The sequence below is a fragment of the Miscanthus floridulus genome, chromosome 17 (genome assembly GCF_019320115.1).
Source record: "Miscanthus floridulus cultivar M001 chromosome 17, ASM1932011v1, whole genome shotgun sequence".
Classification (NCBI taxonomy): domain Eukaryota; kingdom Viridiplantae; phylum Streptophyta; class Magnoliopsida; order Poales; family Poaceae; genus Miscanthus; species Miscanthus floridulus.
The window spans coordinates 59,120,121-59,135,889 of record NC_089596.1 but is presented as its reverse complement, the minus strand read 5'-3'; positions in this window follow the sequence as shown (position 1 = coordinate 59,135,889).

The following is a 15,769-nucleotide window of genomic DNA, read 5'->3' as shown; positions in this document are numbered from 1 at the left end:
ATCCGTGATCACCAACGGGCAGTGGATGGCTATATAATGCAGCAACCCGCTAATTTAAGAGCAGATGAATAATGTGCCTTTGTCGATGGTCAATTTTTTACTACATATCAATACCTTTTTTATTTCTTAGACCTTCTCGCGTATCTAAAGCACACATTGTTGCATCTATTAGAACAAAACAAAAAATGTCGTGTCGATAGTGCAACCCGATGCCCTGAGCAAGAGCCAACCTTTGAAGAGGAAGAACTAGAGGACTAGCTTACTTAGTAGCAATTCGATGACGAGTTACAAAATGATATAGCAGTGATGCTTACTCAGGAGGAGTTTGACGTGGAGGCTGCTGAGAGGCACATAGAGGAAGGGGGAGCAAAGGGAAGAGCAGGAGAGGATGATGATGATCATGATAAAGACAATGATGATGAGGATGAAGAAGAGGGATATGAAAGTCTTGAGGATCCTTTCCCATGTAAAGCCAGACGGAGGCCAACAGAGGTGGTGCTGAATAAGAATTTTGACCTAAACGAGGAGGTATGGATAAAGCCTTAGCTTGTAAATTTTGCTAAAGCTTTGACTGTGTTATAATTACTAACACTTTGACCTCCCATACATATAGGCCCCTCCTAAACTCAGAAAAAGACGACGTTGACGTTTGTGAAATCTCACCAGACAAGACAGAGTAGAGGAAAGAAGAGCAGAGGCAATAGCCATAGAGATGGACATTGAGGCCTCTGCTCCACAACCTCAAGGCATAACCATGAACTTGGCTCCCATGCCAAAGAGGAAATAGGGGGATAGAAAAGTGAACCAATATCCAGATAAGGCATGCTATGTGATAACGGAGGTCGGGCCAGCAGGAGAGATCCTTGAGCCTAAGGAATTCAGAGGATGATTCCGTAATGTGATCGGGGCCCTAGTAAGAGATCAATTGAACCTAGCAATCCTTAGCTGGAAAGATGTACCAGAGAAGAAAAAAGGAGAACTATGGGATAAGAAGCTGAAGCTCAATTTTAGATTTTTGGAGGGTAAGCATGAATTGGTAAAACTTCATGCTTTTAAGATAATGGGAGAGTCATTCTTACGTTAGAGGTCAGAGCCCAACAAGAAATATATCCAAAAGGGGTTAACGCCCTTCCACAAGTTTGACAACATAACTCCTAGTCAATAGGAGGAGCTCGTGGCTCAGAAGACAACACTTAAAGCATTGGCCCTTAGTGCCCGTAACACCTAGCCGGCGAAGAGGAAGCAACATCACCATCATCTAGGTCTCGGTGGCTACTATGGTAAGGAAGAGAAGTTTAGGAAGATGGAGGAAGAGGCCATTGCATCTGGGAAATTAAACTTGAAGGGGTTGAAGCTACACTTAAGGAATTGGATCCTTGGGAGGAGTACAGAAGCATCTGATAGTTCCCTCAAGTTTGATAACCCGGCGACCGAAGAGACAGTATCAAAGATACTAAAATAAGCTAAAGACAAGGAGAAGGGTTCATTCAAGCCTTCCAGAGAGAGGGACGAGCTTAGCCTTGGCTTGGGAAACGCCGAGCACATAGGTCGCACCAGGGGGCTAGGGAAAAGAACGACATGGAAGCACGGATTCGAAGAGGAACAACACATGTACAAGAAATATGGTAGAGACCGAGAGTCTAATCTTGAGCTCACCGTGAAGGCTCTAGTTGTGAAGGCACTGGAGGAGCAAGGACTATCTACGGAGCCAAGGACAGTAATGGTGCCAACGGGAGAACTGACATTAGTTGGTAGCCCTCCGGAAGTTCCTAGCAGCCAAGGTTCCACTGCAGCCACAAACCCCATCGATCACATACGGGAACCAACTAGTTGCACCTTGGTGGTTCTCATCGGCAGACAGAACACTATGATGGAGGTGGCAACAGGTGTGGCACATCCTCTTGGCAGCTTACATCACAATAATAGGATCCCGCTGGATTACACTAGGGTCAAGGTGCATACCGTGATGCCTGAGTTCATGCAGTGGTGCATTGACTGCCCAACTCTCGATGGACAGTAGTTACTCAGAGAAGTAATGAACCAGTTCATCCTCTGGCACAAATGAGACATTGTATTGACTAGTTCTTCGCTGCCTATTCAACGTTTGGAGGGAGTTGTTGAGGAGGGGGAGATACTTTCACCGTGTCATGACCAGCAGTTGCCTGAGATGACACAGTCTTCCCCGCCTCCTAGCGAGCCCGTGCCTGAGATGCCACAACCTTCTCTGCCTCATAAGGAGGAAGGGCCTGATATGGACCCGATACATGAACAACAAGGGCCTCCTGAAGAAGTGCATGCAAAAGAGGGTTCCCCCAAGGATCCACCAATTAAAAAAAGCATCCATTCACCATAAGGCCAATTTTTATGTCGATGAGAGACGTCACGTCGACGTGGAAGCAGTACGTCCATGACCAGTTCAAGCCTGAGAACCAAGTTAAAGAAGTCCCAGCATGGGCTTCCGAAAAGGATGTCACCAGCAAACAACAACCGACAAAGAAGTATCCAAATATTGATGCCATCAAATGGTCAAAGGATTGCCCAAAAACATATGAAAGAGGCAAGCCCTTCCTACCAAACCAGGACATCCAGCGCCTACCACTTGGAATGAGAAGGTTCCATGATTGGTACTTGTGTGTTATCCCAACGACCATAGATCTCATACAAGCATGCTTCCCTGTCGGCACATTTGGAGGCCCAACCGGGAAAATTATCTTTTATTTTAATGATGTCTAGACATGCTTTCACCTCAGAGCAATGGAAATGAATCTAATTCACATGTGGTGCCTATAAGTCTTTGCCCTCTCGATATGATACTATTGTAATCTTTGGATTTTGTTGATACTAACCCACGCCGTGATTTGTAGAATGCAAGTGTACCTTTCAAAACAAATGCCAAGTGTGCGAGCCGGGTACGTAGACCCTCAATCTATAGCAGCAACATGTTTTAATTACGCCAAGGACTAGAAATTAGATGCCAAAGAGCTAGCTGCTAGAAAGACTGTTGAGGAGAAAGAGAAAATCCGGAACAAGGAAATACGTGAAGCATCCTTTAAGGTTGCGGCATACATTGCCCTAGCTTTTAAACATCCCCAAAAATTGCTTTGCTATATGGCTAGCATACAACTTCGAGTAAGTTCAACTCTATACTTAAAGCTTTGTTCGTTATATTTTGTTCGATGCAAAAGAGCTTATCCGTTACTATGATTAAATTCCTACAGCAACCACTTGATTTGTATAGGCGTCGATGTCGGCCTGGGCATGGTGTGGGTCTATGATTCAATAGATAAGGACCCAGCGACATACAAAGACTTCGTATTGATTCTCAAGATGTATACATATCGACATTCCTCATTACCTTATATGTTTGTATACATACTTATAACGTTCGGTTTTGGATACTAACAAGTTGCATTTGTTAAATTCATTCGAACAAGGCGTATAGGTTCTATGTTAACGAACATAAAGGGAGGCATGATCCAACAAAAGGGCCTAACCTATATGTCAAAACACTATGTCCGATAAGTGTAATTTACTTTAGTACTCCATTATGTTGGTGTCAAGAGCGTTAGTTAACATTTTCATATGGGAAACACATAGTGCCCAAAGCAGAAGCCCTAGAGTCTACACTACGGATACTACGTATGCACTCTCATGAGTAACACCGGTGCCTACAAGAGACACCCCTATAGGGTAAGTTTGAACCTCTACAACCTTTTTAGATATGTTCATTGTTTTTTATATGCTCACTGTTTTTATAGTTGCTCACTGTGTTTATAGATGGTCACTATACGTGTTCATAGATGCTCAATGTTTTTATAGATGTTCGCATACGTTATGACATACTAAACCCCAACTTGTTTTATTGTAGTGGCAAGAAGAGAAAGGAATGAGAGTTGAACCACACAAAGATGACAGCCTCTTGGAGCTCGTCGGCGACCTTTGCGCCTTCATAATTGACCAGATTATACACATAAGAGGCACTTATCATGATCGGAAATCCGAGTTACTCAGTACCAACATCTTCGTGAGACAGAAAGGCTAGCTCTAGGCCATTGATAATAATGTGTATGGAATGTGATATTGGTCTTACCTTGTAGAACAGTTTGAAATTTTGGAACGGATTGGACTTGTGAATTATATCTATGTAACGATGAATTATATATGTTCTTGTGAATTGGACTTGTAATGTTACTTTATATAATATTCTTGTGCTTGTGGGTACAATGTTTTAATTATGTATGCATATATGTATATATGTTCTGGTTAGATTTGAATTTTGAAATTTGAATTTTTTTTGGAGCAAAAATGTACTGTACGGGCGGTTCAATTTTATTATTTTTTTGCAGAAAAATGTACTGCCCCTATAAATGGAAATTATAGGGGCGGCTTGTGTTACAGCCGCCCCTACAAATCATTTTTGTAGAGGTGGTTGGCACCTGCTGCCCCTACAAACCCTTGATTTGTAAAGACGGTGTGGTAGTGGCGGCTGGCAAAACTGCCTCTACAAACCATCGCCAGCCGCCCCTACAAATGCTTACTGTAGTAATGCCTGACCGTCTCCACCGTCGCTAGGACCCTAAGCTGCTCGTCCGCCGTCCCTACCGCCTAGCCGGCTTGCCTTCCCCAAAACCCTTCTATACCCGCCGAAGTTGGAGAAGAGAGAGAGAGAGAGAGAGAGAGAGAGAGAGAGAGGCCAGAGAGGGAGGCCTCCGCCGTTGTCGCTAGAACCGTAACCGTTGTCGCCGTTGTCTTCGTCTCCGGTGGGGCGTGGGCACGGGGTCGCGTGGGAGCGGCGTCGCGTGGAAGTGGAGGTGGCGTTTGAACTCGAATTCTGTTCGGACACCCTATAAATTACAAGAACCTATAATTATTGTTATTGTCACACTATCTGTCTCCGAGTTTCTCCATATATACTTTATATTATTGCTTCACAACCTCACTTGTAGGGCTCGTATGGGAAGCATGCTTCCTTTTTCTAGTGATATACTCTCTCCGTCCTCAAAAGAATACAATTTAGGAACAGTGTCATGTTTCAATATATCAAGTTTGACCAATTATAGATAAAAAAATATAAATATTTATAATATCAAATAAATACTATTAGATTAATTATAAAATATATTTTCATAATAAATTGATTTAGAGCCATAAATATGAATACTATTTACTAGAAACTTGGTGAAACATAAAGTGTTTAAACTATACGCATACCATAGTTGCATTCTTTTGGGGACGGTATATCAATGATATCATGCTTGAATTCTGTGCTTTCTTACCTGTTGCGCGCTTTATTCCATTTCCGGATGATGTGGCCATGTGGGTCCTGTTTGGAAATTTGGTGGTGTCGTACAAGGAATGTTGGCGGTACCTTGTGCACGCGTTCCTCGTGCAACGGTACGGTGCAAGTGTACCTAAAATATTACTCGTATAGTCGTATAATTGGGGCAGCCGGGAATGACAGCAACGTCATGGGATCATATCTCACGGTCACGGGAGCGAGGCCTAGGTCCACTCCAACCACCGCGTGTGTTTCACCATGCATGCGCATGCGGAGCAGATCTTTCCCATCGCCAACCGGTTGCTGCCCGGTGACAGTACGGAGCAGGCAAATCGCAATTATTTAGCGCCTGCTGCTGCCGCAGCAGCATTTTTAATCGATCGCCCTCGCCCTCGCCCTCGCCCTCGCTTTCCCGTGGATGAGATAGGACAGACGATGTGTTGTGCTCGTGGAGGCAGCTGTTCGTTTGGTCGTAAACGTCCGTGATTATAAACCAGAATAATATTTTTCTCTTATATCAAATCAGTCAATAATAATAATCCACGATCGTTTCAGCCGAAACGAACAAGCCTCGTCGCCAGAAATAAATACAAACAAAACAGGACAGACGTCCTCCGCGCCATTATTGCTGCTAAAACCTGGAGACCTCATTTATTTTACTACGAGTGGTACTCACCATCGCACCATGCATGCATGCATATACAATCTAAAGTGGCCATGTATACGATTAATCGCTTACTTATTACTTATATTATATATGTATGCTTCAGCACTGTTGATATGCATGCAATCTTTTCATGCACTGTCGTGCAACTCATTATTTAATTCGGGTAGGTTTGAGTTGTATATGAACAGAGGCTCGCTCACATATGTCCCTGGACTCACTTGGTTGCAAGGGAATAGTGCGTGCGTACTAGAAGCTCAAGCATTTTGGTGAAGGGAATACTGCCACTCCTAAGAAATCCTCACAGCCTCACAAGTCACACCGACAATATCCAAGCATACAGCCCTCTGAGCACCTGAGCGTTTCATCTCGACCACATACAATGCAACCATACAGTTCCTGGTTGAACAGTCACGAAGCGGCACCATCTGTTCCATGTGGCCCATACGGCCATACACATCTTATATCCAGCAAAGGCCGAAAGTGAAGTCGACCGTAAAAATGGCCCGCACACACGATGTAAGGCAGACCATTGCACACATACATTCCCATCTTGTTGGTAGTTCTTATGCTCAAACAAATTAATTCCGCAAACGCACTTCAAAGTATCATATTTTTATCCTTAGAATAAGAAAGATATGGCTAAGATTATTTCTTGAATGTATCTCAATTAACTAGCAAACTCTAGTTGGGTTAACGATAAAAGAGTAGTGGCGTAGTGCGACACCTAGGGATACAAACTAAATAAAGATAAATGGCTCAGCGGGACGAGTGAGTAAAAGGATTCATATGATCTTCTCTATTGAAATGAGACAACTCTAGCATAAAACTTAGTAGAATAGAGCAAATATTTTAGTATAATTTAGACAAACATATATCTGGCACTTCGGGACATTAAGCCCTCTTAGCAGTAGAGACGTATGAAAAGGGTGCTAGACAAGTCAAACAAGGGTACTGCAGGTTTTAAATGCCCACCCGAACGTGGTGGAATATTCATGGAAGTGGTAAAGAAGGAATTCGGTGCAATATAAGGGATATAAACTTTTTCAGTGACATATAAGAAAGCTGCATTTTCTAATGTTATATAGAGAATTTTCTGATAAATAATAGTATAACCGTGGTGCAATAGGCTCCACCTAAGTCCAAATAAGAAAATGATTATTATTTCTAACTTATATCTGACATCAATAATTACACAAGATTTGTAATCTAAAGGAAAATAATGTTTTTTTAACGCAGTACACCGCGTTACTGCAAAAAGAAATGTCATCTTGGAACAACAACCGTGAAAAGAAACCTTGAGTGCTCTCCTTATATTAAAACAACGAATAGAGGATGTTGGCAAAGTTGCAAAATATTGTAAACTTTAATATGATGGTTTTATTTTTACCCTTCCTAGAGAGGAACAATAAAATAATTAAAAACAAAGTACATGGTACTAAACTACTTCGCCTAATTATAACATAGGTTGCATTTGATCCTTTGGCGAGGTCCCGAGGTCTGGAGGCCTGCTCCATGCCAACCGGGGACATGGGCTGTGGGGCGACACAAGAAGAGGACATTACGTAAAAAACGATTTTTAGCAACGGTTCGAATTTTTTGTAGAGGCGGTGGGTGATGGAGCCGCCTCTACAATGGCGTGCTCGGATGCACAGACACCAGTCGCCCCTACAAATGGAACAGCAGGGGCGGCTAGTGACACGAGCCATGCCCTACAAATGGGGTCTGATTTGTAGGGGCGGCTCAATCACCAGCCGCCCTTGCAGTTGCTATTTGTAGGGGCGGCTGGTTCAGCCGCCCCTACAAATGCCCCATATATATATAGCTCCGATTTGTAGGGGTGGCTTAATCACCAGCCGCCCCTACAAATGACCCACATATAAAACAGCTGCAGCACCTTCTTCCTCCTCGGATCACTTACTCCAACCCGTGAAAGAAAGGTGGAGAGGCATTGGGCACCTTCCAAAAATTGCTCTACTAAGGGGGGAAGGTTTTGGTCTCAAAATCTTTGGTGGAGAGGTTGTAGAAGGTAAGAAAATGCTATTCCACACTTTTTTAAAGTTTTAATGGTTGGTTAGTGAGTAATTAGAGTTTTGTTTTTCTCTCTCTTCTATGGTGCTTGAGCTACTTATGAAGCAAATTAGACCCAAGTTTTAAATGTACTAGGGTAAATTAGGGAGGGGAACAAGATCATACCCTTATTTGGTCCATGTTTCTTGATTTTAGTGAACAATTAGTTAGTTTTATGGATATTTCATGTGCATGTGGATCTAGATCTAGGGTTTGGTTTTTTTATTAATTTCGTTTTTGTAAATTTATGTTTAATGAAATTGGACTAGGGTTTGTATGAAAGATATTTGGTAAAGTATAATTGTTGCTAATTGTTGTCTTTGAAATTGTTTATTATAATCAATAAATATGTATTTTAATTATTTATGGATAAATTGGCCATTAATTAATTTTCCTCTACCATGGTGTGTTTGTATGCTTCATGTAATTATATTTATATTCATATATATCTGAAGTATATATAATTATTCTCAAGTAATTATTAATTTGTTTCATTTTTATATATATCTGAATAAGTAGTCCTTTAATGTTTGTTTTGTTGTTGTTGTAAAAGATGGAGTACAGGAACTCTTGGATGTATGGTTCATTAAGGTTCAAGGCAGGTTTCCATGAAAAGGTGGATAAATTTATTGTAGCCGCAAAGAAGCATGCAACGACATTGAAAGAGAATAAGGATACAATTATTTGCCCATGTAAAGATTACAAGAACCGTATGGCATAGACAGATGTGACTATCATCATATCACATTTGATTATGCGAGGATTTGTTGAGTACTACACAGTGTGGATTCATCATGGTGAAATGGTTATTGTTAACGACGAGGATGAGGACGAATACGACGACGAAACCATAGAATCCCTGTCCCAATATTCAGCAGAGCTTGATGCACAAATGGATTTCGAGTTTAGCAATGAACAAGGTGGTGATGCTGGTGGTTGGGATGGTAACGATGAAGGTGGTGCCAATAATGATGGTGGAGCACGTGTCGGGGATGAAGATGATTTGGAGGACATGATTCGAGCCCTTGGACCAGAGATTTTACTAAATAGCTCGAAAGGTCTAGAAAATTTAGAAAGGGTGACAAAAGCATCGAAGGAGACTATGTATGGTGTTGAAAGGGTTGTCCGACATATTGGACATTGCTACGTTTTGTGCTTGAGCTGCTCATCCTGAAGGCTAAGTACGGCTAGTCAGACTGTATTTTCAATGATCTATTGCATCTCCTGTCATGGGTGCTGCCACAACCAAACTCAGTTCTCGCCAACACATACCAAGCGAAGAAGGTCATAAGTCCATTGACAATGGGGGTTGAAAAAATCCATGCATGCCCCAACCACTGTATACTTTTTCATGGCGAAACGTTCAAGTCACTGGATAAATGTCCCCAGTGTGGAGCCAGCCGATACAAGAACAATGACCTTTACGGTGGGGGCGAAGCCTCCATGGGGAAAAAGAGGAATAAGAAGGGTACAAAAAAGGTGATACAAGAATCTTAGCCCCTAGAGGACACTCCATTAGGCAATGATGCAAAGCAGAGAAGAACTCCTGCCTTGGTAATATGGTACCTGCCAGTGACCGACCGCTTGAGACGTATCTTCCTAAACCCTAAAGAAGCCGCACTCATGACATGGTGGGATGATGAGCGCAAGGTGGATGATGATAAGATTGCACACCCGGTTGATTGTAGTTAGTGGCAAAGGTTTGATGAGAAGCACAAAGAATTCAGCGATGACCCAAGGAATATACGGTTTGGCTTGAGCACTGATGGAATGAATCCCTTCAATAAGAGGATGAGCGACCACAGCACATGGCCAGTGATCTTGACCATGTACAATATCCCAACATGGTTGTGTCAGAAGAGAAAGTACCTTCTCCTCACTATTCTTATTTCTGGCCCTAAACAACCAGGCATTGATATAGACGTGTTCCCCGAGCCTTTGATGCAAGAAATGGAGAGGCTATGGAGGCATGGGGAGCAAATATACGATGCAAAGGAGGACTTCATATGTAGAGCAATAATATTTGTTACTACCAATGATTACCCCGCGCTGTTTGCTATGTCTGGATAGATCAAAGGAAAGATGGAATGCTTGGTTTGCTTGGATGGTACTATATGGGTGTACCTGGATGCATCCAAGAAGATAGTTTACTGAAGGAACCAACGCTTCTTAAAGACAAGTCATAAGTACAATAGCAAATTGTTCTTTAGATTTTATGACAACGCCCCAGAGATTGAACCCTCTCCAGAGAGACGTCATAACAGAGAACACGTGTACAAAATGGTGAAAAACATATGCGTCGTCTATGGAAAAAAGAATCCAGATGGGACGAACAGAGATAGAAGCACACCTCCTGTCGAAGGAGTACCTTTCAAGAAATAATCGATCTTCTTTCAGTATCTGCCTTATTGACCAGACTTGGAGGTCCCCCATGCCATTGATGTTATGCACGTGCAGAAGAATGTCTTTGAGAGTCTCATTGCTACCTTGATGGACACAAGCAAGTCAAAGGATGGTCTGAAAGCACGGAAAGACATGGTGCAGCTAAATATGATGCCACAGCTTCACCCGATACCTGAGGCTAACGGAAAATACACTCTGCCCACGGCGTGCTTCAACCTAACACCAGACGAGAAGAGAGCTATATGCACTTTCCTGAGGGGGGTCAAAGTCCCAACTGGGTTTTCAGCAAATGTGAAGAAGCTAGTGTTGATGAAGGACTTGTCAATAACACACTGCAAGGCTCACGATTGCCATGTGATGCTGACAGTGTTTCTACCTATTGCAATCAGGGCTATAAAGCCAGAGTTCTTAAAAATGGCCATCACCCGCATGTGCTACTTTTTTTTCGAAAATCTCACAGAAGACGATTGGCAAGCAAGAGCTGAGTGACCTACATGAATTTGTGGTGGAGACACAAAATCAACTAGAGATGTGTTTACCTCCTGCTTTTTTTGATATAATGCCACATCTCATGATTCACATGGTTTATTAGATACATGCGCTGGGCCCTTGCTACTTGCATGAAATGTGGTCCTACGAGCGGTTCATGTTGGTTCTAAGTCGATACGTGCATAATCGAGCATACCCAGAGGGCTCTATGATAGAGGGTTATAGTACTGAAGAAGTTGTCGAGTGCTGTCAAGAGTACCTAAAAGTATAGAAAGGGATTGATAAACCTGATTCTTGTCACAAGGGTAGGCTGGCTGGGAAGGGCACCAGTGGTAAAAAATTGTTCATCAACAATGATTACCAAGAGGTGAGTCGGGCGCATTACAGTGTCTTGCAGAATACACAACTAATGTAACCGTACATTGATGAACACTTGGCTATCATTATAGTGGAGAGAAATAGCCGTTCGGATTATTGGGTCATGAAACAATACAAGCAACGACTAACTACATGGTTGAAGGACCAAAACATACCGCCTGGAGAAACCATAGACTCTATTACCATCAGTAGGTTAGCGGAGGGTCCATCGAGACAAGTGATATCTTAGAATACTTATGACATCAATGGGTATACGTACTATACCCAGGCAAAGGATAGTAAATATGTGAGCCAAAACAGCGGCGTTTGAATAGAGGCTCTCGATGGATTGGGGCGAAAGATCCAATACTTTGGCATCATTGAAGAGATATGAGAACTTGACTATGGAAGGGATATAACGGTGGCCCTGTTTCGATGCCGCTGGATCAAACAACGCCAACTGAACGAGATCGGATTGAGAGTCCTGGACCTCGAGAATCTAGGCTACTAAGATGACCCTTGGGTGCTCGCTTCATGTGTCGCATAAGTTTTCTATATGTCTGACCCACAAAGTAACCCCCCCCCCCCCGAAGAAGAAGACAAAGCATGTGGTTGCCTCCGGGAAACAGCACATTATTGGAGTTGATGGTGTGGACGATGTTGAAGCTTACAGTAACTACGATGAGATGCCGCTATTCACAGACTTTCCTAAGAAGATCAGCGTTGTGGAAAAGAACCTCCCTAAAGACATATTGCCATGGGAACAAAAAGGTGTCAAGGGGAAAGTCGTTACAGCGGGCAAGCAAGTTGTTGAACGTGGAGTGTTTATGTAAGTGTGTGTTTGTAAGACTTCATTTATGGATGCGTGTGAGACTATATATTTATATACGTGTGTAAGACTACATATTTTTGTATGTGTGTGAGACTACATTTATGCATGTGTGTGAGACTACCCTTTGCAACATTCAGATGACTCTATTTGAACATCCACTCTATTACTACTAAAACTTTATGAAATCACTTAACACTTTATTAAATAAAGAAATGACCAAAATAAAAGTAGGAGATCTTGACGAGTTATACAACTTTTATATTCATCACCTTTACAGCTGAAATCATTTAGTGTTTGAAAATCAGGTTTGAAGCTGTCATTTTCTGAAATTTAAAATTTGAATTGTTTAAAATTAGTGACAAAGATAGATGACTAGACTAAAATGATAGCGCATGATTTTAGAAAATTTTAGGGAAAAAACCATCACATTTGGAGTTAGTATGAGGGAGAAAAACTAGTTACAAGTTTCTGCCACAGATTAAAAAGAGAAATCACACTTGTTCATCATTGATCATCATGAACAGTTGTGCTTTTACTTTTTAATCTCTGGGTAAAATTTGTAAATAGTCTTTCTCCCTCATACTAACTCCAAATGTGATGATTTTTTCCTAAAATTTTCTAAAATCTTGCCCTATCAAGTTAGTGTGTTGATTTGGTCATTCTTTTCATTTGACAAAGTTTGAGTACTTCAAATTTTCAAATTTAAAAAAATGATAAGTTCGAACGAGATTTTCAACCATTAAATGATTTCAGCTGAAAAAGTGATGAATACCAAAGTTGTATAACTCATCAAGATCTACAACTTTTATTTTGATCATTTCTTCATCTGACAAAGTGATATTAAACATTGTTCACAAATCAACATGTTTCTCGTATACTTTAGGAAACTATGAGTCATATGTGAATTTATGAACAATGTTTACTAATACTTTGTCACATGAAGAAGTGACCAAAATAAAAGTTGTAGATAGTGATGAGTTCAACAACTTTTATGTTCACGACTTTTATTGTTGAAATCATTTAAGGTTTCAAAATCTTATTTGAAGTTACCAATTATTGAAATTCAAAATTTCAACTGTTCAAATTTGGTCAAATAAAAATATGATCAGAATAAAAGTTGTACATATTGATGAGTTCTACAACTTTGGTATTCATAAGTTTTTCATCTGAAATCATTTACTCTTTCAAAATATTATTTCGAGTTGAAATTGTTTGAATTTTAAAATTTGAATCGTTCAAACAAAGTCACATGAGAAGATGACCAAAATAAAAGTTGTACATGTTGATGAGTTATACAACTTTTATGTTTACAACATTTTCATTTTATTTCATTTAATGTCATAAAATTGTAGTCGAAGTTTTAAAATTTAAATTTTTAATTTTTGTTTTCTATATTGTTTTGACCACAATTGTTTATATATATATTTCTTCATATATAGAATAATACAAAATATTATATTTGTGCATATACACAATTGTTTTTATATTACTTTTATTTTGGTCACAATTACATATACACAATTGTTTTATATATACACAATTATTTTTATAATACAGAATTAATAATTTAAAAAAATAAAAAATATTTATAGGGACGGTTGGATCAGAAACCGGCCCTACAAATGCATTTTGTAGGGGCGGCTGGATCAGGAACCGCCCCTACAAATCATCCCGACTATAAATCCAAGGGCGCACGGGTGTTGTCTGTTGTTGAGCGCTCTCTTCTCCTCCGACGCCGTCAGGCTGCCCCGCCGACGCCGCCTCCCGGACCTGTCCTGATGCTGGCCCGCGCCCCTTCCCCACACCCGTGCGCCCCATCTCCGCACCCACGTGCCCCCTCCCCGCACCTGCGCCCCCTCCCCGCACCCGCGCGACTGCTCCTCCTCGCCCTAGGGTTTCCACCGGTGGCTTCCACGCACCTCCACCGGCGGGCGGCCTCCGCGCACCTCCACCGGCGGCCGGCGGCGCACTCGCGCCCCCCCAACGGTTGGGCGAACCCCGTCCCACTTCGCCACCTCTTCACCGACGACGATCACCCACCAGGTATGCCCGCTCCCTTCTCTCCCCTTCCTTCCTTTGCGGAGCAATCTCGGTGTGCCATCAATATCTTTTCTGTTTCTCAGTTTGAGATCCTCAAAAGAAAGTTCCATCAGGCCATTGGAGCTAGGTGATAGAAATTTACAAAAATCAAATGTGCCATTGACCTAAGCCGCCAGGCATTGATTGTCCAGTGTCAAGGTGTCGCAAATAATGATTCTCATGTATATTTTTTTATCTCAGCATCAAATTCATGCACATATATAGTGTGTTGAATCGTATATCAGCAAGAAGACTCTAGTATAATATTATAAACAAGGAACACTCTAATATTAATATAAATATAAAAAAGGAACTATGTAAGAGGAACATGGCAGGGGGTTTGCTCGACCGTCACTATCTTTGGGTGCGTTCATCGTTGCATCAAGAAATTGGCCTACATAGATAGATATATCTAAGTGGTGTGTTGCCCCTTTGAGGCTGCTAACAACCAGAGTGGCTGTTATAGTTGGTACCTCTCCCAGATTGAAAGAGGTACCTCTCCCACTTGTTGTATACTTGGTTCTCCCACTTGTTTTATACTTCCTAGTACGTCCTTTAATGTTTTGCCCCCATCCTTTGAGATATTTTTTCACTCTATCCATTTTAATGCACCAAGCCTCAATGGTAGATTTGGCAGTTATTTTTCTACTCCAAATGTCTTTTTCACTGAATTCAGCATGTTGTAACCAGGAAGTTTCAAAACAGAAAGATCTTGAACCAATTTCCTGAGTAAGGTCAATTCTCACAATCAGAGGATTGTGGTCAGACATATATCTTGGGATCTTTCTCAAATTACAAAGGAGAAATTCATTTTCCCATGAGCTAGAAATCAGTATTCTATCAAGCTTTTCAAGAGTAGGGTCCTTTCTATTATTGGATCATGTGAATTTGCCACCAGCAAGGGTGAGCTCCCTGAGTTCATAAGAATTGATGATAAGATTGAAGACACAAGAGAAATTATTCTCAACAAATTTCTTATTTTTGTCAAAACTAAATCTTAGAATATTAAAGTCTCCACCCATGAGAATTGGATACTTAGCCTTAAAGTAGAAATTAGAAAGCTCAGAATGGAAGCTTTCTTTAAATTCATCTTGAGCTGGTCCATAGATATTAGCTAAAGTCCAGTGTTTTCTAAGACTTTTATCAAAAACATTTGCAATTATCATAAATTCACCATTGTCAAAATTCTCAACCTCAAATCTATCATTCTTGATACCACTTAACATACCTCCAGATTTGCCACTTGAAGGAGTCCAATCCCAGTAGAACTCTTTAGTACTGTCAAGTTTCCTGAAAAAATTCTCAGAGTAAGATTTTTTCAGTCTCTTGAATTCTAATAAAATCAGCCTTATGGTCCCAAATCAATCCTCTAATATAAGTGCTAAGCCCCTTCTTAGCAACCCCTCTGCAATTACAAATGATTCCTATCATTTGTAAACCTTTTTAATGGTGTTTCTGTCTCTGAGGTTAAATCTAGGGCTAACCTTAGATTCACCACCTTTAGAGTGCAAAGAATCATCAACTAGGTTGATTCTTGCTAGCTCTAGTTTTTCTCTTTTTCTTCTTGGATGACCTACTTTTCATGATAATAGCAGGG